We start from the raw sequence: 16,234 nt of genomic DNA, 5'->3' as shown, positions 1-16,234 counted from the left end.
TCTGGGATTTAAGCCCAGATCTGTTTTGGCTCCAAAGCTCCCAAGGTGAAGCAATCCCAGTGGCACTCAGTACTTTATCTTTTAGAGGACAACAGACAGCTCCAGGCGGGAGTAAGCTGATGTGAATGTAATTTTCTCCGTAGTTTAAAATGGGTTAGTTTTTCTCCTGAGTGTGACTCTGTATCTACCCATTGTTTTTACTTTTGCATTGCAGCTTTCATTTGTATCTGCACTCCCATATTCGTGGCAGCATTATTCACAGTAAGTGAGATGTGAAAACAAAACCAAGTGTCCATGACAGATGGGTAGATCAAACGTAGTATATATTACGTACAATGGAATATTATTCAGCTTTAAAGACGGAGGAAATCCTGCCATTTGTGACAACATGGATGAAATGGGAGGACATTATGCTCAGTGAAATCAGTCAGTCACCGAAGGACAAATACCTCCTGATTCCACTTATATGAGATTACATGTAGTAGTCAAACTCATAGAAGCCGAGAATACAGTGGTGGTTGCCAGGGACTAGGGGACCATGGAGATGGAAAGTTGTTATTCAATGAGTATAAAGCGTAAGTCATGCTGATGAACAAGATCTAGAACGCTGCTGTACAACGCCGTGCCTGTGGTTAACACACGGTATTGTGTGCTTTAAAATCTGTTGAGAGCAGATCTCGTACTTGTTACCACGAAACAAGAACAACAACCATAACAAGGGGACATAAAGAAACGGGGAGGTGTTGGATATGCCTATGACCTTGACTGTGGAGATGGTATGAGTGTTTGCATATATCCAGACTCATCACATTGTACACAATCATTATGTGCGGTTTTTATTATGTGAAACAGGTTGGGGGACGCTCCTGTGTCTGTGGGATACTTTAAATTTGGCTACATGTTCCCATGCCTCAGAGCTGACACATCTGATTGAAAATGCTTCAATGGACCACACGTGGCAGCCAACTCTTTTCAATCTCAGCAAGGGAAGGGGAACACTCATATTTAATTAGGCATCTTCCATATTCAAGGCTGTGCTAAAAACTATGCATTTGATCTCCTTTTGCCCTTATAATAATGCTATGTGGTAGGTGCTTATATCCCTATTTATAGGTATGAAAATGGAATGCAGAGAGATTATTTATTAATTTATACTATGCTACTATGGTTTGATTTATAAAGATTCAAAAAAACACATTTCCATGCTCATTTAATAAAAGAGGAAATTATGAATATAAACATAAAAAGTCCTAATCCTGGAAAATATGAATAGGGGAAAAGATGAAAACCAGAGAGTAATTTAGGATTGATGTAGATATCATTGGTTCCTATATTGTTATTTAAATTGAGTTCCAGACAAACCTGTGAGCTTTCTGGTGGCCAGGGCAAAATGGAAAACATAATTTTGTTACATGATTTGCCTTGTCCTACGCGGGGTTATATTTCAGTACCTGGGAGCGGCAAAGCTTTTGCTGGAAGACAAGATGCTTGTTTGCACAGAATCACAGAGTTAGGAAGAAGAGGGAATGCTGGCGTTGGAACCCACGTCTGCCTATTTCCCAACCCTACCCCACTGCTCTACAAAAAGCTGTCTCCTACTATGTCTTGCTTGGGAAAAGGGTATATTTGCTCTGGTTTCTGTCAATACAGCTTTGTCTTCAGCACTCACCTTGCTCCAGTATAAAGTGCTTTGTCATTGACAGGAAGGAAAGATGTTAAATTTTAATTCCTTGTGTGGCATAAATAATGTGGGCAGGTGTACTCCCCCCTTTAGTTAACACAGGCATGTGGAAGGATACGGCTGAAGGACAGAGAAGGGGAAAAGGAAGAGGTGGCACCTAATGGCAGGTACCTTTATAAAGGAAATGGGCAGATGTGTAGGGATGTCAAGGGCAGTGAAAGGGGAACGTGCACTACGGAGAAAAAGGGAAGGAAAGAAAGAAATGTAAATGAATGGTGGCTTCTGCAGTAGCCCTGCTCTAAGGAGACAGAAAGATTACAAGCAGGGAGACCTCTAGATGTAGATTCCAAATGAGGATAGCTGCCCACTCTGGGGACGGGGGAGGGGCTCAGCACTCTGCCCTATTGTTCTCCATTAGCTTGAGAGCATGGTCACCAATTTTTCTCCAACACATCCTTCCCACATCCCCAGCAGAGAATTCTGGCTGTCTTACCACCACTTGATGGCTCAGGACAGAATGAACTATAGAGCTGGACACATCTGATTTGATTCGAGTCCCAACTTTATTATTCTAGCCTTGTGCAAGTCCCCAAATCACTGCCCCTCTTGGATCTCCCTTTCCTCTCTTGTGGTGTGGATATAACCATCCCTGGCTTCCAAGAAAGGTCAATCAATTTATGTAAATGGAAGGCTTTGGGAAGCTGCATGTCGCGATGCCAGAGTAGTATAAAGAATTCATGACTGAGCTTTCTCCAGGATTTCTGCTTTCCATGAGAACTCTGCAGAGCAGAATTAAGCCTTGTGACGTTCATGCAAGGAGTAAGCAAAAAATAAAAGAAGAAAAGAGAGGCAAGTATTGATATGAATGAGAGCCAGTCAGTAAATATGGAGTTGGTGAGCACAGCAGACTGACCTCTTCTCTCTGGGACCTTGCATTCAAGCGAGCTGAGCTCCATGTCAGGTGTCTTACAGACTTCATTCTTACAACCCAGTAAATTACCTACTATGAGGTAGGTATTGGGATTCCCATTGTACAGATTAGAAAATGAGGTTTAGAGAGTTGACATGACTTTCTGAAGCGAGTAAATGACAGAGTCAGGTCCAACCCCAGTCCATGCTATATTTTTCACCATCTTTCAATCCAGGAAGTTATTCAGAGATGCAACCAAGCGCTAGCCACTAAGCTTCCTTAAATAGGGCTTGAGCTCTGGCGGGAGTTAATGTCCGAGTATACAAAGACATTACAATGAGAAAAGACACTGACCAAGATAAGATTTGAAGAGCCTCCTGTCAGAGTGTCCACTACTGTTCTAGGAGGAATAGAGAAGAGTATACAAGACCTAGAATATGAAGCTGGCTGGACTGCCTGCCCGCCTGGGATGGGGCCACTGCTAGCACTAAGAGTGGCAGGCAGATGGAGGGAAACTGAGAATAACCCTGAATTTTCTATTGGGATTCCTTATGTTTCAAAATAACTTCTCACATATTATCCCGTTCAGACCTGCCCCTTCCTCCACACACCCCTCCACTGCCCTACTTCAACCCTCATTATCAGTCCCTGGGGTTCCATTCATAGCTCAGCTTCCTACCTCCTTCTCTGGGGCTGAGAGGGAGTGATCTCTGGAAAGGCAGATCTGACCGTGCTGCTCTCTGACCAAATTCCTTTGATGACACCCCATTACTGTCAGGAGAACAAGAGTCCACATTCTTTTCATGCCATCTGAGGGCTCGCCTTGCTCTTTCTGCCTCCGTTCCTGCACTTTCTCATCACCTACTCAGTGTTGTTTCTACTCTGCTGAGCTCCTCACGTTTCCTTGACATTCTTTTTTGAGAAAGAAAAACTGAAACTTATTGAGCCTTTTTATGTGCCCGGCTCTGTCCATGCATCTTCTCAATACTCTTGCCAGAGTAGTATAAAGAATTCATGACTGAGCTTTCTCCAGGATTTCTGCTTTCCATGAGAACTCTGCAGAGCAGAATTAAGCCTTGTGACGTTCATGCAAGGAGTAAGCAAAAAATAAAAGAAGAAAAGAGAGGCAAGTATTGATATGAATGAGAGCCAGTCAGTAAATATGGAGTTGGTGAGCACAGCAGACTGACCTCTTCTCTCTGGGACCTTGCATTCAAGCGAGCTGAGCTCCATGTCAGGTGTCTTACAGACTTCATTCTTACAACCCAGTAAATTACCTACTATGAGGTAGGTATTGGGATTCCCATTGTACAGATTAGAAAATGAGGTTTAGAGAGTTGACATGACTTTCTGAAGCGAGTAAATGACAGAGTCAGGTCCAACCCCAGTCCATGCTATATTTTTCACCATCTTTCAATCCAGGAAGTTATTCAGAGATGCAACCAAGCGCTAGCCACTAAGCTTCCTTAAATAGGGCTTGAGCTCTGGCGGGAGTTAATGTCCGAGTATACAAAGACATTACAATGAGAAAAGACACTGACCAAGATAAGATTTGAAGAGCCTCCTGTCAGAGTGTCCACTACTGTTCTAGGAGGAATAGAGAAGAGTATACAAGACCTAGAATATGAAGCTGGCTGGACTGCCTGCCCGCCTGGGATGGGGCCACTGCTAGCACTAAGAGTGGCAGGCAGATGGAGGGAAACTGAGAATAACCCTGAATTTTCTATTGGGATTCCTTATGTTTCAAAATAACTTCTCACATATTATCCCGTTCAGACCTGCCCCTTCCTCCACACACCCCTCCACTGCCCTACTTCAACCCTCATTATCAGTCCCTGGGGTTCCATTCATAGCTCAGCTTCCTACCTCCTTCTCTGGGGCTGAGAGGGAGTGATCTCTGGAAAGGCAGATCTGACCGTGCTGCTCTCTGACCAAATTCCTTTGATGACACCCCATTACTGTCAGGAGAACAAGAGTCCACATTCTTTTCATGCCATCTGAGGGCTCGCCTTGCTCTTTCTGCCTCCGTTCCTGCACTTTCTCATCACCTACTCAGTGTTGTTTCTACTCTGCTGAGCTCCTCACGTTTCCTTGACATTCTTTTTTGAGAAAGAAAAACTGAAACTTATTGAGCCTTTTTATGTGCCCGGCTCTGTCCATGCATCTTCTCAATACTCCAGTGGAAGCGTGGAGTCCTAACCACTGGACCACCAGGGAATTCCCGCCCTCTTCATTTCAATGTAGTCTACAGGGCTCAGGTAGGTTAAGCAACTTGCTACAGGTCATACAGCTGGTAAATAGCAAAGGCAAGTGTCAGAACCAGTTCTGTCTAACTTCATAACCAGCGCTCTCTCCTCTACACCTTCATTTTTAGTTATGTCAATTCTATTGAGACATATTCATTCCCTTGACATTCTAAGCACTCCTGCTCTTCTGGGCTTTTGCCATTTCCTTTGCCTCCATCCATTCTCCACTTCTTTTCTCAATTAAATCCTATTTTCCTTTCAAGTAGTGGTCCCATCATCAGCTGTTAGGATTCTTCCAGTCAGAATCAGTCACTATCCCCTCTGTGCTGCCACTACACTTTGTTGACAGTACTTGCCTTTTAGCTTGTAGCACGGGCTGTTGGTTTATAGGGACTGAACATGGAAGCATGTGTCTGTCTAGCTCATTAGAATCCCTGAGGTCAGGGCCTCGGTCTTTATCACCTTTATGTCTCTAGCACTTGGCGCATTGCCTGGGACATGGCAGAGATATGACACTGTGGAAGCAAATGGGGATTCACTCTATGAGTAGAAAATAGAAACCACTTTAGTTATTTCAACAGGCAGAATTTAACAGAGTAAACTGGTGAAGTGTGAGTGAAGTGTGAGGGCACTGCAAAGGCAAAAAAGAAAAAAAAATAAGAGTGAAATAATCACAGGAAGCAGTTATTAATCCGAAGTGTGAAGGAACAAAAAGGAGGTTGGGGGTCATCAGATTTAAGAAGTTTGGAAGAGGAAGGTGAAGAGAAAGTGCTACCCGGCTGGTACTGGTAGGGACATGATGAGGCCTTAGAAAAATAATGCCTTACTGGTGGAGTTGCTTTGAGAATTATATGGGAAAATTAATGTAGGAAGGTTTAGCACTGTGCCTGGCACATGCTAAGTCCTTCATAAAAGTAAACTCTTATTGCCCAAGGTTACGGAGGTGCTACCGTGTGTGACACAGAGGGCTTTGGGGTCAGGCAGGATCTTGTTGATTCTCGTGGTTCCACCATCTTGCCTGCAGGGTTGGGCTGACATGAAGATTATAGATAATTTGCGTAAATAACCCAGAACAATAACAGTCCTGGAATAAATGGAAACTCCATTCTTTCAGTGGCTCAGCAATCCCCACTGCCACCTCCCCAAACAAAACAAAACAAAACAAAACGCTGGAGTCACCTTTGGCTTCTCTTTCTTTCATACGTCACAGATACCAACCATCGGTAAATCCGTTTGGCTCCGCCTTTAGAACATGTCCACGATTGGCCCACTTGTCACCACCTCTGCCGTTGTCTCTCTCATCTCACCTGGGTTACTGCAGTTGCCTTCTCCCTGGTCCCCTGCCTTCACTGTTGCAGCCTAGTCTCCACCCAGCAGCCACAGTCAGTTTGGAGAATGCCAGTTAGATCAAGTCACTCCCCTGTGTCCTCCCTTGGCTTTGCAATTCGCTCCAAATAGAAGCTGAAGTTCTTATGGGGGCTTATAAGGGCCTCTGCGAGCTGCAAACTACAGCCAACCCCAGTTCCAACTGATACCATGTGTGGCCTTTACTTACTGCCCTTCTTTTTGCTCATCAGACATCTTAGAACACCTCAGAAATTTTGTGTTTGCTGTCTCCTCTGCCTGCAAGCTTCGCTCCTCTGATATTTGCTAAATTAATTCCTCATGTTGCTTGAGTCTCTGCTCAGGGACTACCTCGTTGATGAGGCCTTTCCTGACCACCCCATTAAAGACTGTGTGTTCCTCCACCACTGCCACTCTCACTGTGCTGAGCCCTGTGCCTCCCATCCCTTCTTTGCTCTAATTTGCACTGACCATGACCTCACCCATTGAATAGATCAATAATGACTTGGTGACAGATACAATTTATCGTCCCAAAGTCCTGGGATTGAATCCTGCATTATTGCTTTACTAGCTGTAAGGCGAGCTGTGAACACTGTGCTTGACCTTTCCTTGGCAGAGAAATACGGACAAAAATACACACTTATAATGTTTTGCCTACCTTTATTTGGCTGGCTTGTCTTGTGAGAAGTAAATGAAACACTGTTTCCAAACAGTTTAAACAGGTTGCCTGGCATACACCAGGAATCAATTAATGTCAACTATCTTCCATGTGACTCAATGAATTCCATTCTATTTGGTTTGACAAGCATTAATTGAGCTCTATTTTTAAGTTAAAAAATAAATTTAGAGGCTCCCTTTTAAAAACCTTACAACATCATGAATACAAAGTGTGAAAATGAATATTTTACTTAGAATGAAAAAGAAATCACAACAAATCACACAATAAATCTGACATAATTACTGTCAGAGAAGTCTACAAGAAATAATATTTTAAATAATATTTAAATACAACTTTATACGTTTTCAGGCTGTCTACCTTTTGATACCCCCTGCTGATGACAATGATTTCTCAATATCATTTTCCTTTAGGGCACTGGGAGCTAACTGAGTCTTTCCTCTAGCAGGGCTGACTGGAATTTGTTGTTTATTTTTGATAGTTGAGACGCATAAGACATTTGACCTCACTCACACGGAGACATACTATTTGTAGTACGGCTGGAGATTTGTGCCCTAAAACATTGAAATTGCTGATGTGTTTTATTTTATGTGATTTTAATCAGAGAAGAAAAACATGCAAGATGCAGTTATAACTGTATCTGCTGTGAAATCTGTATACCGTATCACAAGAGTTAGTCTACTTGGACTGGGCATCTTGATGGTTCTCCACGACCACCTTGTCTTTCACGGTTGAACTACTGCCAATTTACCAAATAAAGGCTTGTCTCTCATGGTCCAGGATTGTACTATAAAGGATTATCCTGAGGTGTGGAAACCTCAGAGGGACTATTTGAAATATTGTTTTTTGAAAAAGTTTCATACAATGAAGATGCCATGATTTGCTCTCTCTCTCCTCCCATCCATAACAAAGAGATGTCTTTTCAATAAAACTTGATTTTTCAGTTTAAAAATGCTTATAAAATGTATAATATTTCAGCTGTATTGCTCACCTATATTGGTAGTATTAACAATTCTGATATAGAAGAGTGAAGGAATACTCATTCATCTCAAATCTATGTAGACAACTGTTTGAAGTTTTTAGAACCAAGGTTATCAAACTTTAGCAGGTACCAGACTCACCCAGAAGGCTTGTTATAACAGAGATTGCTACACCTTATCCCCAGTTTCTGATTCAGTAGGTCTGGTGTGGGGACCAGTACTCTGCGTTTCTAACAGCTCCCCAGGTGAGGCTGATACTGTTGGTCTGAGGACTACACTCTGGAAACCACCGATCAAGAAGTAAAGGAACCACTGAAAGAGAGACGTAAAAGGCTTCTTGAAGTCAAACCCGTGTTAGGAAGTTCATACATGATTACTTATACGCTTTATTCACAAATGTGTCTCTTTAGCCCTTACTCAGAGCTCTGAGTAAAAGAGTCCTGTTTTTAGACAATTATTTTATTACCAATTTTCCTAGCTTCTAGATTATCAGAATACATGAATAACGGGAGGCACTGGCATTTACTGGAGAAGCACATTTGTGAAAACACCAGAAGAAAAAGGGCTGCCTGAGAGTGAGGGGGAAAAGTGAGAAACAAGGTGAAGCAGACTTATGAAGTGAAAATATTTAAGTGCCTGCTCTGGTTTAATAAAGGGACAATTAATCATGAATACTTTATTAGCTCTCGAATTTTGATGTCCAGAATAAAAGCCTCTGGCCACATGTGTCTATTGAGCATCTGAGATGTGACTGGTCTGAATGGAGTTGTGCTGTGTATGTAAAATGCAAGCGGGACTTTGAAAACTATGAAAAAATGTAAAACGTGCCATTCATGATTTTTAAATACTGAACACGTGTTGAAATGATAACATTTAGGATATATTAAGATCTATTATTAAAATTAATTATAATCTGTTTCCTTTGACTTGTTTTAATATTAATTATTTATTTATTTATTTTCCATTTTTTTCCCTTGACTTTTCTTAAACATGGCTTCTGGAAAATTTAAAATCACCTAAGTGGCTCACATTCGATTTCTACGGAAAAGCACTACTTTGGAAGGCATCAGTATATTACAGCGTTTGCAGTATATCGGTACTAGCCTGAGTAATAACAGCAGGATGGGGGGCTGCTGGTTCAAGCCCGCTGAATTCCTTGAGAGCAGAACGACTTATTTGCTGGGTCTACCCCAGGGCCAGAGCCTTTCAGTGCGTGGTCCGTGAGAAGTATTTATTTTATATCTCTTGAAAGAATGAATATATAAGTGAATGGAAGAAAGAGTAAAAATGTTTGAAGTATTCTGCTTAAGAAAGTGGGAGAGTGCTTTCAGAAATATTTCCAGCAAAAGTGGGTAGGATTTTAGAATTCTTAGTCTTGTTACGGGAAGCTTCGGTTTTCTGAAAAATGCCTGAAGGAGAGGTGCCTCATTCTCTAACAATTCAGGATGGATGATCTGCTACGGTCTTTGGATTTAAAATGCCTCTTTCCCTCCAAACAACACATAAATATTTAAATAACAATTGTACTGTAACTTAGTAGCTCGTGAATCATTTATTGAATGTACTTGGATTTGACATACTTATCATACCTGAATTAAGAAGTGGTAAGATACGAAGTGAAAAGTCCTGGGCTTAAAGCTCAGAAGGTTTGAATTAGAGCCTCTCAAATCTCCCATTTATTAGTCACGGATGCCCCAAAGTCGCGCAAGTCTTACCTTATACAAATGGTATCTTAGGTGCATTGTTCCCTAAAGCACACGCTATGGCTTTAGGTGTGCAGGATTTTTTTGGTCAGTGCGTGCAAGTACAGAATGGTCTTGTGTCCAGGTGCAAACTAAAAACATGAGTGCAAGGTATGAAGAGGGAGGAGAAGCTGTCCTTTGTTCTGTTGCTGTGAAGTTTCTTGCTGCTTCAGCCTGTATTAGTTATTCAGTGCTGTTTCTGGGTGAGACCCTCCTTCTTACATGACAGTTAAGACCGGAGAACAACCAGAAAAATGTATGTAAAATAGTTTTGCTTAGAACGAAATCTGTAAACAAGAATGAAATATGGAGAAAGACAACACACTTCTTTCATTATACTTCAATAGTGAAAAATATTTTGAATACAGTATATTAAAAAGATACAGTGTCCATTGCTGCTTTGTTCAATATGGTAGCCACTAACCGTATGTGGCCATTTAAATTCAAACTAGATGCAGCAACAGGGATGGACCTAGAGATTATCACACTAAGTGAAGTAAAGTCGGGCACAGAAAGACAAATATCATATGATACCACTGATATGTGGAATCTTAAAACAATGATACAAATGAACTTATTTACAAAACAGAAATAGAAAACAAACTTATGGTTACCATAGGGGAACAAGGAGGGAGGGATAAATTGGGAATTTGGGATTAACAGATACATACTATTATATATAAAATAAATAAACAACAATGACCTACTGTATATAGCACAGGGAACTATATTCCATATCATGTAATAACTTATAATGGAAAAGAATCTGAAAAATAATACATATATATATATATCACTGAATCACTTTGCTGTACACCAGAAATATTTTAAATCAACTATACTTCAGTTAAAAAGAAACTTAAAAAATCAACTCAAGTTGGAATTCGTTAAAACAAAAATAAAATAAAAATTCAGCTTTTTAATCATATGAACCATGTTGGAAATGCTCAATGACTGCCTGTGGCTAACGGCTACTATACTACACGATGTGTGGAATGTTTATTTCCAGCATCAAAGAAAGTTGCACTGGACGGTGCTGCTTTAGGGTAAGTGATTCTTTTAACTTAACTAAGCTCTGCTTCCTTATCCGAGAAAAGGGAGGAATAATAATTCAGTCTTTCGTTACGTCACCAGAGTCCTGTGAGTCAAATGTCCTTAAAAGTCCTATACGAATGCTACACAAAGGTGAATTATGATCATTATTGTAATCAGTGGAGGAAGGTTGGAGTGCGAATTGCTGGTAGGCAGCTGGCTGGCTGTTCACTATGTACAGAGCATAGGTCTTTCCTTGGTGCACCGGCTATATTTTGGCTGACTGTGTACACATGACTGGACTTGACATCTCTTTTGTATCATCTTACCTCCTCTTGGTCTGCATTTCCTACTCTACCCATTGCTGCAGTAACCAGCTACCATTCAGGTCAAACTTAACAGGATCTGGCCTCAGCTGCACCCTGTAGCTCTTACTTGCTGCCCTGGAGTGTCTATCACATGGCCAAGGTGAGGTTCCTGAAGGCACCTGCTCAGACATTCTGGAGCATATGCATCCCTGAGAGCATGAGAGAGCTGGCACCTCCTGGGATAAGCCTTGGCCAGTGGGGGATGGGAGCAGGCAGGTAAACATTCCCCCCATCTTCCCCTCAGGTCGCTGTTACCAGCACACTGCACAAGGCTGCCCTGGAGGGAGGAAGCGGGACTGAGCCGCGGATGCCCACCGTGCTGACCAGCTCAACTGGGCGCCCTGGACAGGCTTTTCTTCATCCCTGTTTCCCTCTTCACAATCCTTCTTCTGTTCCTCGGGGCCACTTCTCCAAAATAAACTCCCTGAAAGCCCTTGTCTAGGCTCTACATTTCTTGTGGGGTTGAGAGGGGGGACCTAGGTTAAGATAAGGTTTTGAGGTGATATACCGTTTTTCATCAACTTTTCTCAAGGTCATTTGAGTTTCAGAATCTGAACGAGTTGCCTTAGTATTGCCTATGGCCTTGAAACCAAGGACAAAATTAGTCATGTCAGTTAGCCTGCCCCTTTACACTACCTGTGCAAAGAGAAAGGAGGTTGTAGTGATAGGAAAACGCAGGGATATTCAATAGTCTCCATGACAACCTAAATCCCCTACTGTCACATTAAAGTCCGCAAGTTTTCATTGATGTGATTAAGATGTGCCCGGTACTGTGCCTGGCAAAAAGATTTAATAGGAATAGAAGGTTTGTTTCTCACCCTCTGGGAGCTTATAAGCAGTATTAGTTCTTGACCTTTGATGTTAGATTGTTCTTTATCTCAAACCACATTTTATCTCATATTGCTTCTTATTTTGTAAATACTTATTTAGAAAGTAGACTGTAAACTTAGTAAGGGTAAGAACTATACCCTTTCACTCAATATTTTGCCCCAGGATGGGGTCTGGCGCATAGAAGGTGCTCAGTAAATATTTTTAGAATTAATGACTAATAATAGTATTTATTGAGTTTTTACTTTGTGTTAGGCCAGGGGGTGACAAACTACAGTCAGCGAGCCAAATCCATTGAGGGACCCATTTTTAATAAATCAAATTGTATTGGAACACAGCCAGACTCATCCATTTCCATCTTTTAAGAGGCTGCTTTCAAGCTACAGGGGCAGAGTTGAGAGTTACAACAGAGACCACATGGCCCACACGGCCAGACATATTTACTATCTGGCCCTTTATTGAAACTTTTGCCAATTTCTGTGTTGGGTCATAGGGTCTTAAGAAGCTAGATTTTCTGTGTGTGCCACGACGTGGAAAATGTTGGGAAGGTCTGTATTAAGCCTCCACCGAATGGAAGACATTGTTCTAGAATACTACGTACGAAGGTGCAGAAAGAATAGCCCGTATACATAATTTTAGCTATGGAGGAGAGAGAGCTAGGAGCCTTTTCAGCAGGCCCCAAACAGGGACATAGACAAGCCTTCTACTGCTCTTGGGGTAGTGTCTTCCTGGCCTTAGCAGTGGGTAGGAGAAATCATTCTTTGTTTCTTCCACAAATCCCCTTCTCACAACATTTGAGTTCTAATTAAATAAAATAATCATAGTTACCAATTTACTGAAAGAGAGTAAACTCCATGTGTCTATTTTGCGTTGTATCTGTACCGAATCCCCAGATTGTGTACAATAAATGTCTATGGAATTCTCACCATATTGCAGATGAGGAATATTTCAGTCAGGAGAAATAGTCCTGTTTATTGAATATACAAAAGCCATGGTCAGTGTCACACAGCTAGTACACAGTGGAGGTGGATTCAAGCTCAGGAACACCTGACTCAATATCTGGATTCTCTGCCCTATAACCTGTCACTAGGTACTGGGCTCTTGGAGCAGCTCCTTCACCATTCTAGGGCTTTCTTCGCTCATCCAGAAAATGGGTGGAGAGTTGAGAACTAACTGAATGATTGCTAAACTTACTTCTTAATTTTGGAATGCACTGAAGCCACAGGCTATTGTCTGTAGCAGTGAACTGAAAGACTAGGTTGGTTTAATTGAGGGGGGAAAACCATTTTTAAAAATAGGGAAAAAGTGAAGGAATTGCTCAGTGGCCCAGCAATGTAAACAAATGAGTTCTGTTTTATGGAGCTTCAGGTCCCCATGCCACAGCTAGGTCAAAAATCACTCGAGTTAAGACTCAAAGGTCAAGTTAACCAGAAAATAAAATATCAAATTGACCAAGTGGAAGAGACAAAGCCCCCTTTGCTTTCGAACTAATACCCTCTATTCGGAGCTGGAAAGGGCTTATCTCAGTTGCTTCATACCACAACAGCACTTTGCATGGGTTCTCTTTGGTTTTTCCAGGGCAGTAAATCTTATCTTTCTTTAACCCGTGCTGTGTTTTTTTAATTATATTATTTTGTCTTTTAATTCTAAGAATCCTTTTCTTTCTCTGTTCATTTTGAAGTTCAAAGGCAAGCTCTTTAAACTCTTCTGCAGTCAGGTCACCTTATCTGTGACCTACCATCTCATCAGTTTTATTGTCAACGCAGCAGTGTGGCTTCAGATCACATAGTTTATTTTATTTATTTATTTATTTTTGCGGTACGCGGGCCTCTCACTGTTGTGGCCTCTCCCCTTGCGGAGCACAGGCTCCGGACGCACAGGCTCAGCGGCCATGGCTCACGGGCCCAGCCGCTCTGCGGCACGTGGGATCCTCCCGGACCAGGGCACGAACCCGTGTCCCCTGCATCAGCAGGCGGACTCTCAACCACTGCGCCACCAGGGAAGCCCCCACATGGTTTATTTTTACTTTTATGTCTTGATTTGCCCTGGGCCATACGAGTCATTCAGAAAAAGGTGGCCCAGGGACATGCAGGCCATTCTCTTCCCTTAATTCCCATAATTAATTGCTTTTTAATCGGTGGCAATGACTCTGGTAAATGAGCCTGCCAAATATTTGCTACTCCCCTTATGAATCGTTCTGCTTTGGCCAGTGAACCCACACACTTAGTTGCAGATGTAGTGTGATGAGCTGGCTTGGAAATAGCAAGCCAGATCTTGATTTTGCTGGGCTGTAGAGGGTTGTTCTGAATTATGAGGGGCTTTTCTGATATACCAGAGTTCTTGTGCTCAAAAATTGTGAATGAAAAAAAAAATCGTGAATGTATTTCAACAAACTTTTTTTGAGCAGTCATTAATGCATTTGTCTTCAACTAACATTTACTGCGTTTTTTATTTTAAGTGCTAGGGCAGGAGGATAAGGCAGACAGATTACGCTTCTGCCTTATGGGCACTTTAGTACAGATAGAAAATATACAATAAATAAGTAATATGTACATGAATAAACACATAAGTAAACGGTGATAAGTGAAGTATGAAGGAAGTAAAACAGGATGATGAAATTGAGCTGGGATGTGGTTAAAGGTAGATGGTCAAGTGAGACATCGATGAAGTGATGACATTTGAGTACAGATTTGAGTGATAAGAAAGAGCCAGGTATGTGAGAAACTGGTCGGGGGTAACTTGGGGGTGTTCAGGCAGATAGCATGGTGGGCATATAAATTCTGAGGTGGGAAGGAACCTGGTGGGTTTGCGAAACACAACAGAGCTCGGTGTGGTTGGAGCTGGGTGAACACGGAGAGGAGTAGTTTAAGAGGAAATAGGAGAGGTGGGCAGAGGAAGATAATCCCTTGTGTAGCATAGGCTCCAACTCTGTGTTGGAAACCAGGCTGGGTGCTAGATGCTGGGGCTATAAAGACCAAAAACACATTTGTGGACCAGATCACTTGCCCTGAGGGTCTCCCATCATTGCAGGTATAAAGCTCCTCCCAGATCCAAGACTCCTGTCACTGATGCACCAGGACTTGTCCAATCACACCCCCCATCCTTTTCTCCTTAGTCACCATCATAGACAAGTGCTCCCAGCTAGTTCTTTATCAATGGACATGCCTCTAGGTTTCCCAAGTCTGATCTATCCCCGCCTCTCCTGTGCTTTTAAACCCCTGTGCTTCCCTGGAATTCACAGTGAAGAATGAACAAATCCTCTAATGTCCCAAACTTCCTCTCTAAAAGGTCCCATCACCTTCTGGATCTACATAAAGACTTTCTGTCCCCCAGTGAAGCAGCTTCCCCACAAGCCTCCCATTGGTGGATGTTTTAGCTTGCACACCCCAGATACCTCAGGGTCTGAGGGTGAGGGAGTTATCTCCCTTTGCCCGTGGTGTCTTTTTCCTACTTCAAAAATTCCAGCTGCTTTGAAGCACATCATTAGACTTTTTTACCCCAAATTATTTGGCACAGAGGAAGTATTTCCAAAGTGTTGGCTTTAATTATATATTGTATCATTTTATTTTTGTTTTTTTGAGCAGTGGGGGAAAGATGTAGTTAAGGGCATAGACCTTGGAATCAAACTGCCTGGGTTGGATCCAGGCTCTGTAATTTACTAGTTGTGAGATTAGAACAAGTTAACTAATGGCTCTGGGACTCAGTTTCCTCATCTTTAAAATGGGGATAGGGTAGATGTGAGAATTAAATGAGGTAATATATAAAGTACTTTGAATGGCAGTTGGCATATTATGGGTGCCATATAAATTTGTTATTATTTTGTTATTAATTGAGTGATGTCTTGGGCATCTGGGTTGCTTCTTTTCTTCATGTCTGCCTTATATAATTCTTGGCAGATTCAGCATCCATGAAGGTGGGCCATCTATGCATGACTCTGACCTTTCAACCTTTGGCCTCCTCAGCTCTAACCATTTCTTCCTCCATCCCATCTCAGCCACCTACACACGGCCACACCCTAGACTTTGCCATCTCCAGCGGTTGCCTCCTCTCCAAAATCATGATTTCACACATCCCACTTGTATACCGTTATCTCCTCTCCTACTAGCTTATTCACTCCAGCATTTGCCCGCCAGAGACTGACATCATTGATCTTAAACCCACTTACCCTTCTGCAGCTTTGTCACTATCTCTTTCTCCCCCTCTCATCCTCACTTCTCTCATCATCCGGCTTATATTTTATGGTCCATCATTAAAATTACTCCCTTGCAAAACTCCCTGTCTTCCTTCCCTTGCTCTCCTTTGGCCAATCCTGCCTAGAAAAACCCCTGGATAAGCCCAACAAGTCACTTTGTCTGAGCTTGCTCCTGAGAAGTTGAAAAAAATCACAATGTTGCTTAGAAGACACTTCAAACACGTGACCACGAAGT

Source organism: Neophocaena asiaeorientalis, unplaced genomic scaffold, assembly GCF_003031525.2.
Source record: "Neophocaena asiaeorientalis asiaeorientalis breed wild unplaced genomic scaffold, Neophocaena_asiaeorientalis_V1.1 scaffold177, whole genome shotgun sequence".
Classification (NCBI taxonomy): domain Eukaryota; kingdom Metazoa; phylum Chordata; class Mammalia; order Artiodactyla; family Phocoenidae; genus Neophocaena; species Neophocaena asiaeorientalis.
The sequence above is the reverse complement of the archived record's forward strand: the minus strand, read 5'-3'. Positions refer to the sequence as shown.